This window comes from Micromys minutus (assembly GCF_963924665.1).
Source record: "Micromys minutus genome assembly, chromosome: 27".
Taxonomy (NCBI): Eukaryota; Metazoa; Chordata; class Mammalia; order Rodentia; family Muridae; genus Micromys; species Micromys minutus.
Genome location: NC_137962.1, coordinates 4,548,673 through 4,561,220, shown reverse-complemented (window position 1 = coordinate 4,561,220; position 12,548 = coordinate 4,548,673).

The following is a 12,548-nucleotide window of genomic DNA, read 5'->3' as shown; positions in this document are numbered from 1 at the left end:
AAGAAAGCACTTCATACTGCATGCACTGCCACACAGATGTGAGTTATATATAGTCTTCTATTAGTGGGTATTACTTCATATGTTACCATGAATTCAGAGTAACTTCTGGACTGATGCTTTAAAGACATTTTGTATTGGTTTTTGAAATGGAATTAACCCATAGTTGTCCATTAAGAAACATTCAGTCAAAGAATGAGATGGAATATGCGAGAGACCAAGACATACCATAGTAATTTCTGAGTAACTACTGATTGTGATAGCTCACGAACAGTTGGTCACCCTAAGGGAATCCTCTCAGTAATTTAAACATACTCAGAGAGAATTATTATTCTCTACCTTAGAAATGAGAAGCATATGGCTTAGGGAAAAAAGACAAATTTTTTTTGGGGGGGGAAGTTGCAATATTATTTGAGGGCAGGTTATGTGATGAGTTTCAAGTATCATTGGATATTATTTAATGTAGAATTTGAACATTTAGGTTTAGTGTCACTTGGTAATATAATGTTGCTTTTAATTTTGTTCCTCTTGATAATCAGTTGACTCTAAACTGAGAACAAAATATGTGTGTTAGCTTAAAGTCTATCAATGAGTGATAATCCATACCCTGGATCAAGGATAATCCAGGTTATTACTCTTAGACCATGCCTCTGTGATGATCTGTTGTTCTGTCTGTCAGTCTATGTATGTATGTATGTATCTACCTATCTATCTATAATCTATCTATCTTCAAGCAAATAAGTAGTTAGTGTCTAAATACAAGAAGTTGTTGGGACAAGTAAGCAATTTTCTCCATGTGAAGTACTTAGAAGAACACCTAATAAAGGCTCAGAATATATGTGCTAAGATGTGTCTTCTTGTTTCTATCTACCATTGGGTTGAAAATGCAGGAGAATGAAGGCTCTGCCCTATTTAATTGCTGTTTTGCTTCCTGCTGGCATCATGGAGAGACTGAATCCGAAACTTGTCTAGATACAGAACAAGACAAAGGAGGCAGATAATGTAAAACAAAAGAAAAGGAAACAAACCAAAACCAAACCATAATAAACAGTATGTCCATATGATATTTCTAAAGGCTCAAAACTAGGGCAAACAGTTCATGTTGAATATCTTGTGTTCAATAAATAAAGAATCTGCAAACTAAGCTACATTAATCATTTTATAAAACCATCACTTGTTAAAGAAACATCATCAAGCATGATAAATCCTCTAACTGCATTAATATATGTATGACATTGATTTCAAATATATTGGTGAATTTTTCATTTGCAAAACCTAAAAATTATAGTGATAATAAATTCAGATTTTAATATATAATAAATATTTAAAGTTAAAATGATGTTTGTTTTTGTCACCTACATTTAGACTTCAACATTTTCCAGCAATTTTAGGATTCTGGGAAAATATTAACTATTGAAATGTATACTAAAACTTGTGCATAGGGTACACATGTACATCATGGTATCTGGCTCCAACACATCTTAGTCTGACTCTAATATCTATAACCCTTGAAATGAGTCCTGGTGCATAGAAGGTCTTTGGTTCACTTGTGTAGAAAGGAATGTGAACACTAGGATTCTAGAACCATTGTGTTAATGCCTTCTGAACTCTTTATCTTTACTATTTAATCAACAACAATGTCCCAGATTGGGATCAAAACATGATCGGACAACATTTAGTAAATAAATAAAATAATACTAACCTCAATTAGAATCACATCTTAATTTAATGCGTGCTACTAAGTTACTGAAATATTTGTGGCAGATTTTGGAAGCTAGCTCCACAACATTATGGCTCAGCATCCACTTATATTGATGTGAACTATTGTGATGTACCTCTTCCATTTAAAAGCATGCTAATGAGACCCTCACCAATCCCAAAACACTAGTGACAAAGCAAGCCAATGAGAAGAGTCTATGAACATCTTTGTCTGGTGCTTGCATGCTTAAAAAATAGATGGCTTGTGGAAATTTCTGTCTTTGAAATTCATTGCTTATAGTTTGTATACCATAATACAATATATACATATATTACATACTTATGTAATTCAAGAAAGGATTATTGAGTTTTCCTTGTACAGAATGTATTACTTTTTATTTACGTTCTCTATATTACTAAAAATACATTCATGAGCTTATGAGCGACACGGAGCATACTTCCCAAAACCTTGCATGATACTAAGTTTAGTGATGAAAAATCTTTGTATCTTTTCTGCCATTATTTCTTTTTTTTTTTCATAAAAATAACAATGGATTTTTATTCACAGTTTCATGTCCAACTGGTTTTCTTTTTTTTTTAAACGACTTTATTTTACAAAACAAAGATAAATGTACAGATTTTAAACATTTTTTATTAAAATTATACATTTTGTCAGTACTGTTTTTTTCACATATTAAAATAATTTTTACATAAAACTATGTGAATATATTTTTTAGTCAGTACTTGATTTTTTCAAGGGCTTGACAGTATGCATTGAAAACCTAATAGTTACCATGAGTGTAAAGTACATGCAAAACAAAACGCAACATGGAAAGAGTCAAAGTCTACCTGTTTTGTAAATATATTTTTTTTATTTTCTTTATTTCTTGGACTTCATACAGTCTGTGAGTTGTTTCTGGGGGAGTGCAAGCCTCTGGGGTTAGTATCCCAATATCAGTGACTGCATATTATGTCTGTTCTTTTGTGACTGGGTTATCTCACTCAGGATGATATTCTCTAGATGCAGCCATTTTCTTAAGAATTTGGTTAAGTCATTGTTTATGGTGGCTGAGTAGTATTCCATTGTGTAAATGTACCACAATTTTTGTATCCATTCATCTTCTGAAGGACATCTGGGTTCCTTCCAGCTTCTGGCTATTATAAATAGAGCCGCTATGAACATTGTGGTGCATATATCTTTGTTGTGTATTGAAGTGTCTCTGGGGTATATGCTCAGAAGTGAAATAGATCGGTCTTCAGGTAGTACTATATCCAATTTTCTGAGGTATCGCCAGACAGACTTCCAGAGTGGTTGTATTAGCTTGCAACCCCACCAACAGTGGAGAAGTGTTCCTCTTTCTCAGCAGCCTCGCCAGCATCTGCTGTCATCTGAGTTTTGGATCTTGGCCAATCTGACTGGTGTGAGGTAGAATCTCAGGGTTGTTTTCATTTGCATTTCCCTGATGGCTAAAAATGTCGAGCAATTCCTCAGATGTTTCTCGGCCATTCGGTGTTCCTCAACTGAAAACGTTTTGTTTAGCTCTGTACCCCATTTTTTAATAGGGTTATTTGATTCTCTGGTGTCTAGCTTTTTGAGTTCCTTGTACACCTTGGATATTAGGCCTCTATCTGATGTGGTGTTGGTAAAGATCTTTTCCCATTCTGTTGGTTGCCATTTTGTTTTCTTGACGATGTCCTTAGCCTTACAGAAACTTTGCAATCTCATTAAGTCCCATTTGTTAATCTTTGACCTTAGAGCTTGAGCCATTGGTGTTTTGTTCAGGAAATTTTCTCCTGTGCCTATGTGTTCTAAGGTTTTCCCTACTTTCTCATCTAATAGTTTCAGTGTATCTGGTTTAATGTGGAGATCTTTGATCACTTACACTTGAGCTTTGTACAAGGAGATAAGAAAGGGTCTATTTTCATTCTTTTGAATGCTGAGTGCCAGTTGGACCAGCACCATTTGTTGAATAGGCTGTCCTTTTTCCATTGAATGTTTACTGCTCCTTTGTCAAAAATCAGGTGACCATATACATGAGGGCTCATTTCTGGATCTTCTATTCTATTCCATTGATCCACATGCCTATTTCTCTACCAATACCATGCAGTTTTCAGCACAATTGCCTTGTAATATAATTTGAGGTCAGGGATAGTTATTCCCGAAGATGTTTTTTTTGTTGTTGAGGATGGATTTCGCAATTCTAGGTCTTTTGTTATTCCATATAAAATTGCACATTGATCTTTCCAATTCCATGAAGAACTGGCTTGGAATTTTGATGGGGATTGCATGTAGATTGCTTTTGGAAGGATGGCCATTTTTAAGATGTTGATTTTTCCAATCCATGAGCATGGGAGATCTTTCCATTTTCTGAGATCCTCCTCAATTTCTTTCTTTAGAGGTTTGAAGTTCTTGTCATACAGGCCCTTCACTTGCTTAGTTAGTGTCACACCAATGTATATCATAGTTTTTGTGATGATTGTGAAGGGTACCTTTTCCCTAATTTCTTTTTCCACATGTTTGTCCTTTGAGTATAGGAAGGCTACTGATTTGTTTGAGTTAATTTTTCATCCAGCCACTTTGCTGAACTTGTTTATCAGCTCTAGGAGTTCTCTGGTGGAAATTTTGGGGTCACTCAAGTACACTATCATGTCATCAGCAAAGAGTGATCTTTTTATCTCTTCCTTTTCGATTTGTATCCCCTTGATCTCCTTTTGCTGTCTAATTGCTCCAGCCAGGACTTCCAGTACTATGTTGAATAGGTAGGGGGAGAGTGGGCAGCCTTGTTGAGTCCCTGATTTTAGTGGGATTGCTTCAAGTTTCTCGCCATTAAGTTTGATGTTGGCTGTTGGTTTTCTGTAAATTGCTTTTATTATGTTTAAGTATGGGCCTTGGATTCCTGTTCTTTCCAGGACTTTTAACATGAAGGGGTGTTGGATTTTGTCGAATGCTTTCTCAGCGTCTAGTGAGATGACCATGTGATTTTGGTCTTTGAGTTTGTTTATATGGTGGATTAAGTTGATTGATTTTCTTATGTTAAACCATCCCTGCATCCCAGGGATGAACCCTACTTGGTCATGATGAATGATCGTTTTGATGTGTTCTTGGATTCGGTTTGCAAGGATTTTGTTGAGTATTTTTGCATCAATGTTCATAAGTGAGATTGTTCTGAAGTTCTCTTTCCTTGTAGGGTCTTTGTTTGGTTTAGGTACGAGGGTTATTGTAGCCTCCAAAAATGAGTTGGGTAATATTCCATCTGATTCTATCTTTTGGAATAGTTTGGCGAGTATTGGTGTTATATCCCCAATAAATGTCTGATAAAATTCTGCACTGAACCCGTCTGGACCTGGGCTTTTTTTGGTTGGGAGGCTTTGGATGACTTCTATTTCTTTAGGTGTTATAGGGTTATTTACATGGTTTACTTGGTCCTGGTTTAACTTTGGGACCTTGTATCTGTCTAGGAATTCATCCATTTCCTCCAGATTTTCCAATTTTGTGGAGTATAAGTTTTTGTAGTAGGATCTGATGATTTCTTGAATTTCCTCAGTTTCAGTTGTTATGTCGCCACTTTCCTTTCTGATTTTGTTAATTTGGATACTCTCTCTTTGCCCTCTAGTTAGTCTGGCTAGGGGTTTATCAATCTTGTTGATTTTCTCAAAGAACAACTCTTGGTTTATTTGATTTTTTCAATTGTTCTTTTTGTTTCTATTCAGTCTATTTCTGCCATAATTTTGATTATTTCTTGCCGTCTACTCTTTTTGGGTATGTCTGCTTCCTTTTGTTCTAGTGCTTTTAGCTGTGTGGTCAGGTTGCTGATGTGAGCTCTCTCCAGTTTCTTTTTGGAAGCACTTAGGGCTATGAGTTTTCCTCTCAATACTGCTTTCATTGCATCCTATAGGTTTGGGTATGTTGTGTTTTCGTTTTCGTTGAATTCTAGAAAATCCTTAATTTCTTTCTTTATTTCTTCTTTGACCCTGCTATCTTTTAACAGAGAGTTGCTTAGTTTTCTTGTGTATGTGGGCTTTTTGTTTTCTTTGTTGTTGTTAAAGACCAGCCGTAGACCATGGTGATCTGAGAGGATGCATGGGAATATTTCAATCTTCTTATATCGATGGAGGCTCGTTCTGTGTCCAATTATGTGGTCAATTTTCGAGAAGGTGCCATGGGGTGGTGAGAAGAAGGTGTATTCTTTTACTTTAGGATAGTATGTTCTGTATATATCTATTAATTCTAGTTGGTTCAAAGTCTCTGCTAGTTTTGCAGTGTCCTTGTTCAGTTTCTGTTTCCCTGATCTGACCATTGGTGAGAGTGGGGTATTAAAGTCTCCCACTATTATTGTGTGGGGTGAAATGTATTTTTTGAGCTTTAGTAGGGTTTCTTCTATGAATGTGGGTGATTTTTTATTTGGAGCATATATGTTAAGGATTGAGAGTTCCTCCTGACAGATTTCCCCGGTAATGAGTAAAAAGTGTCCTTCCTTATCTTTTTTGATAACTTTTGGTTGGAAATTTACTTTATTCGTTATTAGAATAGCCACTCCAGCTTGCTTCTTTGAGCTGTTTGCTTGGAAGTGTTTTCCCACCCTTTTACTCTGAGATAGTGTCTGTCTTTGTCTCTGAGATGAGTTTCCTGTATGCAGCAAAAGGCTGGATTTTGTTTTTGTATCCAGTCTGATAGTCTATGTCTCTTTATTGGGGAGTTGATACCATTTATGTTAATAGATATCAAGGAATAGTTGTTTCTGTTTCCTGCCATTATTGCTTTTTTGGTTTGAGTTGTGTCTGTGTTTTTTTCTTCTTTTAGTTTTCTTGTTTAGGAGTTTTCTTGTTCTTACTAGGCTGTATTTTCCCTCATTGTATTGTGTTTTCCACCTATAATTCGTTGTAGTGCTGCGTTTGTTGTCAGATATTGTGTGAATTTTGATTTGTCTTGAAATATCTTCGTCTCTCCATCGATGGTGATTGATAGTTTTGCTGGGTATAGCAGCTTGGGCTGGCACTTGTGCTCTCTTAAGGAGTGCATGATGTCTGTCCAGACTCTTCTAGCTTTCATAGTCTCTGTTGAGAAATCGGGTGTGAGTCTGATTGGTCTGCCTTTATATGTTACCTGACCTTTTTCCCTTACTGCTTTTAGTATTCTTTCTTTACTTTGGGCGCTTGATGTTTTTACTATTATGTGTCGGAAGGTATTTCTTCTCTGGTCCAACCTATTTGGAGTTCTGAAGGCTTCTTTTATGCTCGTGGTCATCTTATTCTTGAGGGTAGGGAAGTTTTCTTCTATGATTTTGTTGAAGATATTTACTGTGCCTCTTAGTTGATACTCTTCTCCCTCTTCTATTCCTGTTATCCTTAGGTTCGGTCTTCTCATTGTGTCTTGGATTTCCTGGGCAATTTGGGTTAGGAGCTTTTTGTTGTTTGCATCTTCTCTGGCTGTTTTGTCTATGTTTGCAATGTTGTCTTCTGCCCCCGAGGTTCTCTCTTCGATCTCTTGCAATCTATTGGAAATGCTTGCTTCTGTGACTCCTGATTTCTTTTTTTGGTGTTCTGACTCTAGAGTTATCTCTTTTAGCATTTTCTTTATTGTGTCAATTTATGTTTTAATTTCCCTCTTCCATTCCTTTATTTCTTTAGTTCTGTTTTCCTCTCGTTCTTTGAGTTCTTTTAGTGTTTTTCTTGTTTCTTCTTTAAAAGCTTCTGAATCTTTTTGCTTTTCCTCCCTTTCTTGTTTAAGTATCTCTATCAGCATCTTGAGGTATGATTTCAGGTCTGTGTCTTTTTTTCTGGAGTGTTTGGAATTCCGATGTTTGCTGTTATGGGAGATCTGGGTTCTGGTGTTGCTAGATTGTCTTGGTTTCCTTGGGATATACTCTTTCTCTTTCCTCTTGCCATTTTGTTGTCAGTGATATGTTCTTGCCTTTCCCTTGTATCTGGTTTTTGTCCCTGGTTCTCCACTGGTCCAGATGTCAGATGGGCCGAGCCCTGTTTTATGCCTCAGAGTCGTCGGGTGTGAGCAGAAGTTCCAACGTTCTGTTTCTGGTTGCTGGATCAGGCACGGCAGGGCATGGCAAGGCAGGGGGTGCACTTTCCGTGTGCACTCTGCAGAGATCTCTCTGCTCCCCTGCAGCCCAGGTCTCCCACCCACCAGTTTCTCAGCCTCTACGAGCCTCCTTTCCGGGTGCCAGATGGGCCAGGCTCTGCTCTGCGTCCTGAAGTCGCCTCTGGGTGGAAACAAAAGTTCTAATTTTTTGTTCCCAATTGCTGGATGGGGCAAGGCAGGGCAGGGCAAGGTAGGGTGTGCACTTTCCGTGTGCACTCCACAGAGATCTCTCTGCTCCCCTGCAGCCTAGGTCTCCCACTCACCAGTTGCTCAGCCTCTATCTCTGCCATTATATCTTGTGTGGCTGGTGGTTCAAAGAAAGTTTAACATAATCTGTTTACTTTAGGTTTTGATCCAAAGTGGGTATGTTTGGAAATAGATAATGGGTTTGAATCTCGGTTTTGCTATTAAGTAGCCAGATAATTTGGGACAAGTGACTTTAAACCCAGAGCCTGTTCTTCATTGGTGACAGAACGATGACAATAGTAACAGCACAAAGTAAACCAAATACGTACAACTCGTGGAATGTGACCCAAAGATGGTTGTTATGTCACAGGGCCAGTATAAACATGCCGCCATGTGCCCATAGTTCAAGCAGTGCTTTGAATGGTGATCTGAGCCATGACTCTCACTGGGAATCCCAAGTGAGTTGCTTCCTCTTCTGAGTATCTGGCATGGTTGTGTCTGGGGACAATCCAAGCCTTTGAAGGGCTCAGTGAGAGTGCCTCACTAGTTGCATTCTCAAACACTCTTCTTCTGGTCCATTTGTAGCCCTTTGGTCTGCAATGATGGCACTTGGGTCCAACTGGCCCCCATCCACATTCTAGCCTTTCTGTAGAGGACAGTGGTCTCATTGTTGAAGCTAGAGGCCCATGGGACACAACTCTCCTGTCCTCAGGCTACCTGTGGCATTTTGTTCCCAGAATATTTTTCTGTTCTCAATGGTCTCACCGACAAACAGGACCAGAGGGAAGAAAGTACTGGCAAAGTGCCACAGGAGACAGATGAACTGAGTGAACCGATCCTTTTGCATAAGTTTTTTTTTTTCTTTTGTACAGAAGGAAGCATATAAAAACTGGCTCCTGCCTTTAACCTATACTGGCCCTCCTAACTCATGTTGACTCAAGAATGTCTCAGTCTTAGCATGTACAAAACATTGTTGTTGGTGCTTAGGAAAGAATGTAAAGTAATCAGTTCTAATTGGAATCCTTGCTGGATATGTCTATCATCCTGGAATTATACATAATTGCCATTCACTAGAAATATATGTCATTGCACTTGCTTCTCAGTTTGTTTAAATCTTTATAAGAACATTTTGAACAATGAGTTTACATTCCTAGTTTGCAAATTAAAAAGCAACAACAACACAATATTAAGGGGTGTTAAGCAATGTTACTCAAAGCATCTAGCTCATAATGGTGGCTTTTCTTTCAGAGCTTAAGTTTGTCTGAGTCTGAACCCAAGTACTTTGTGCTTTCTACCTTCCCTGTTCACAAACCATTTTCTCACTAGTAATTATAGTACATATTTCCTTTTCAGAATGTTTAATTAATCTTGGGTTGTAAGTACTCTACTTGTTGCTGGTATCTCTTAGGTGCAATTACATATAGGAAGGTCTATTGCTGTTACATTTTCTTATGTGCACTTCATGCACATAAAACCACTATATGAAGAATACATATTGATGTCCCATTTTCTTGAAGAGAACACAGAATAACAGCTACATTTTCCAAGGTAGGATGCTACATTACCTTGTGGACCTGGTATTAGAATCAAGGAATGGTATGTCATTTTTTAGTTACCCATGCTCTTTAAATTTTATTGCTTCTAAAAAAAGTATCACTTATAAAATAGAGGAAACATCATCACTATTGTGTAACTGAGACATCTTATCTACTTGCTTACATTATGATGCTTACATGTTCAATGAGATCTGGAACTGGTTATTGTAGATATCAGCTCAGTGTTTGATATATTCCTTTAGAGCACGTGATGGAGACATGCACATTATGTTTTTCTTGTTTTGTGCTTAGCATATGTGTGTGCCAAACATGTCTATAAAAAGTCCAAAGGTAAAAAAGTCATGTGTCTTTACCTATATTTAGCTTTTTTGTCATTCTTGTTTCTGTCTTGAATATAAAGTTTAGCTCTCTGACTTCTCTTCACCTTCAGTATTCACTTGGTCTCTCCCTTTGCCTTCTTGTTGCCCAACATGGATTCTCAGACATTTCTTGTGCTTTAGACAACTTTTCAGGTAGCAATGACTTATGTTCTGACATGTCTTGATTTACTAAGTACCTTATATCCAGTTCTTGCTGGCCATATTATTTTAATTTAAAATTTAGAGATAGATCAACATCAGTTTTCAAATGCCTAGTTTCTCTTTCTCTTTTCTGAATATAAATTATGAAGTGTATAAAGAACATTTATTCACATTCTTTCTTTAAACTACATTTTAGAACTTTGGGTCCCTTCAACAAAATTGTACCTGAGATCAGGTATAGTTTATCTATTTATCATGATGGCTACAAGGGAAATCACATGTGGGTAGGTATTTCTTGTCTATTATAGAGGCAAGAAAAGATGTGGGAACTAAAAACCCTTAACTACAAGACCTTTTGTGTTAGGCATTTTGCGTGTGTATCATCGTATTTAAATCTGACTCCTTAAGATACCACAGTTATAATCACTCACATGTTTGCAAAAAAGAAGTCACACTTGACCTGTATACAGCTGATATGTATTATGGTGGACCCCATGAGAATATATGACTTCCAAACCAATGACTGTGCTAAGACTCTCCATCTCTTGCCATTCCAGATGTTTATACACATATGTTCTGTCACACAACACTTCTTTACAAAGACTTACTGGCATTTTTTTTTGACTGAAAAGTTTATCAAAGGTCATGCAGTTATTTCTCATAATTATACTGTGCAAACTTACCAAATGGCCACAATTCCCATGTGGGTTGTAGCCCAAATATCAGATTACTTCATTCTTTTCAAATATATATTCCTGGAGCACAACATATTTTTACTGAGTCAAAAGAGAGGTAACAGCAAAGAATGCCACACATGAATGGCACCCTGTGTGATTGCTTGGCTTAGGATTCTGCTTGGGAGGTGGTAGTGAACTGTCTACATGCATACACTAAGTGTTCTGAATCTTGAACACATTTTACATGACTAGCAAACAGAGTTACGCTTTTCACAAAGTCAGTTTTAATTACCATCATAATGAAGTGTTCATTGAGTATAAAGGAACAATATTAAAAGAATCTGTATTTTTTTCCAAAGCACGTAGAAAATTGTTTAAACCTTTTCCTTTTAACTTAACACATGGTACATTTACTACCTCTTTCTTTCACTTGTTTATAACCGAAGGCAAATATCAAATTTGTGAGAATTTGTCTCTATGTGCACCATGTCATTTACAAATTCTGTATTAAATTCAGTCCTCATAATACTACACAAAGCCTCCCTCCAATTGTAATTTTTTTTGGTTAACCTCAGAGAGCCTGATTTCTAACTGAGACCTCTGTATGCATATACTATATATTAAAAAAAGAAAACTATTGTTCTAAGACCTTCAATCTTTCAACCAAAATGAATGACAAAGTAATGCTCCCAGAATTAACATCTTTAAATTAAAGATAAATGTTTCAATAATTTTTTATTTTATCTGAAAGTACCATAGGTGTATTATATCACCTAGAGTACTGTGAGTATTCTTTGGAAAGAAATGCATACTACACCTCTACCTCCTTCCTGTGTTTTAAAGGGTATACTTTAGAATTTTCTGCTGAAGAAGCAAAGATTAGGTATCTTGTAGGCACTGCATCCCATCAGGTACTGTGGGTTGCTTGGTAACTGTAGAAAAAAAAAATCCTCGATTTGAAATTCTCAGTTGCCTGCACTGGGTAAGACACGTTAAAAGGTTGTATGCCCATGCAAGAGCATAGGAAGTACTGAAGGATGGATTTATACAGATTTCAGGTCAGCAGGAAGGATCTTCTCAAGCAAGGATGAGGAAGTAGAAGTGGGGAGAGCCTTGTTACTCAACCACATAAATTGTTGGCCTGCTCCTCAATACCAAATCATGAGGCCAGGGAGAGAGTAGAATCTATAAAATGGGGATAATAATATTGTTTACATTGCAGCATTATTGTTAGTGATTAAATGAGACAACTACTTAGCAATTGATTTGCCAGTTTGGCTGTTCAAATATTAAGTTATTTTGGCAAACAATGGCCTATGATAAGTAGAAGTCCATGGGATTAGGAAATTGCTGCTGCCGTTTTACCCTTGAAAGGAATGCTTGTGACCGCTGCATTCTTTGCTCTCTATGGAGCTGTTGGCACATCAAAAATGCAGTGAATAGGATGAAAATATAAAAAGATATGTAATACTCGACAAAGTTTGCAAAACTCACAAAAGAAGCATTTGGGCTGCTTTAAGAATAGTAAGTCCTGCGATTCCTTCTATGATTTTCCAATTCCTAGATGGCAAATTGACATTCACATTTGAACAAACTCTCAGGGTGAACCATTGTTATTCTTTTGAAACATTTGTGCCATTTTGTTGTTGTTTGTTTTGTATTATCATTATCTCCAGGTTCTTAACACAACTAAAATGTTTCCTGAAGAGATGGAGAAAGGGATAGCCATGGTGTGATAAGACCAATGACAAAGGAGACCCCAGCAAAGACCGGAGAAGGACTCCCATAAGAAAGTGAAGGCCATTGATCTGTTTAGTGC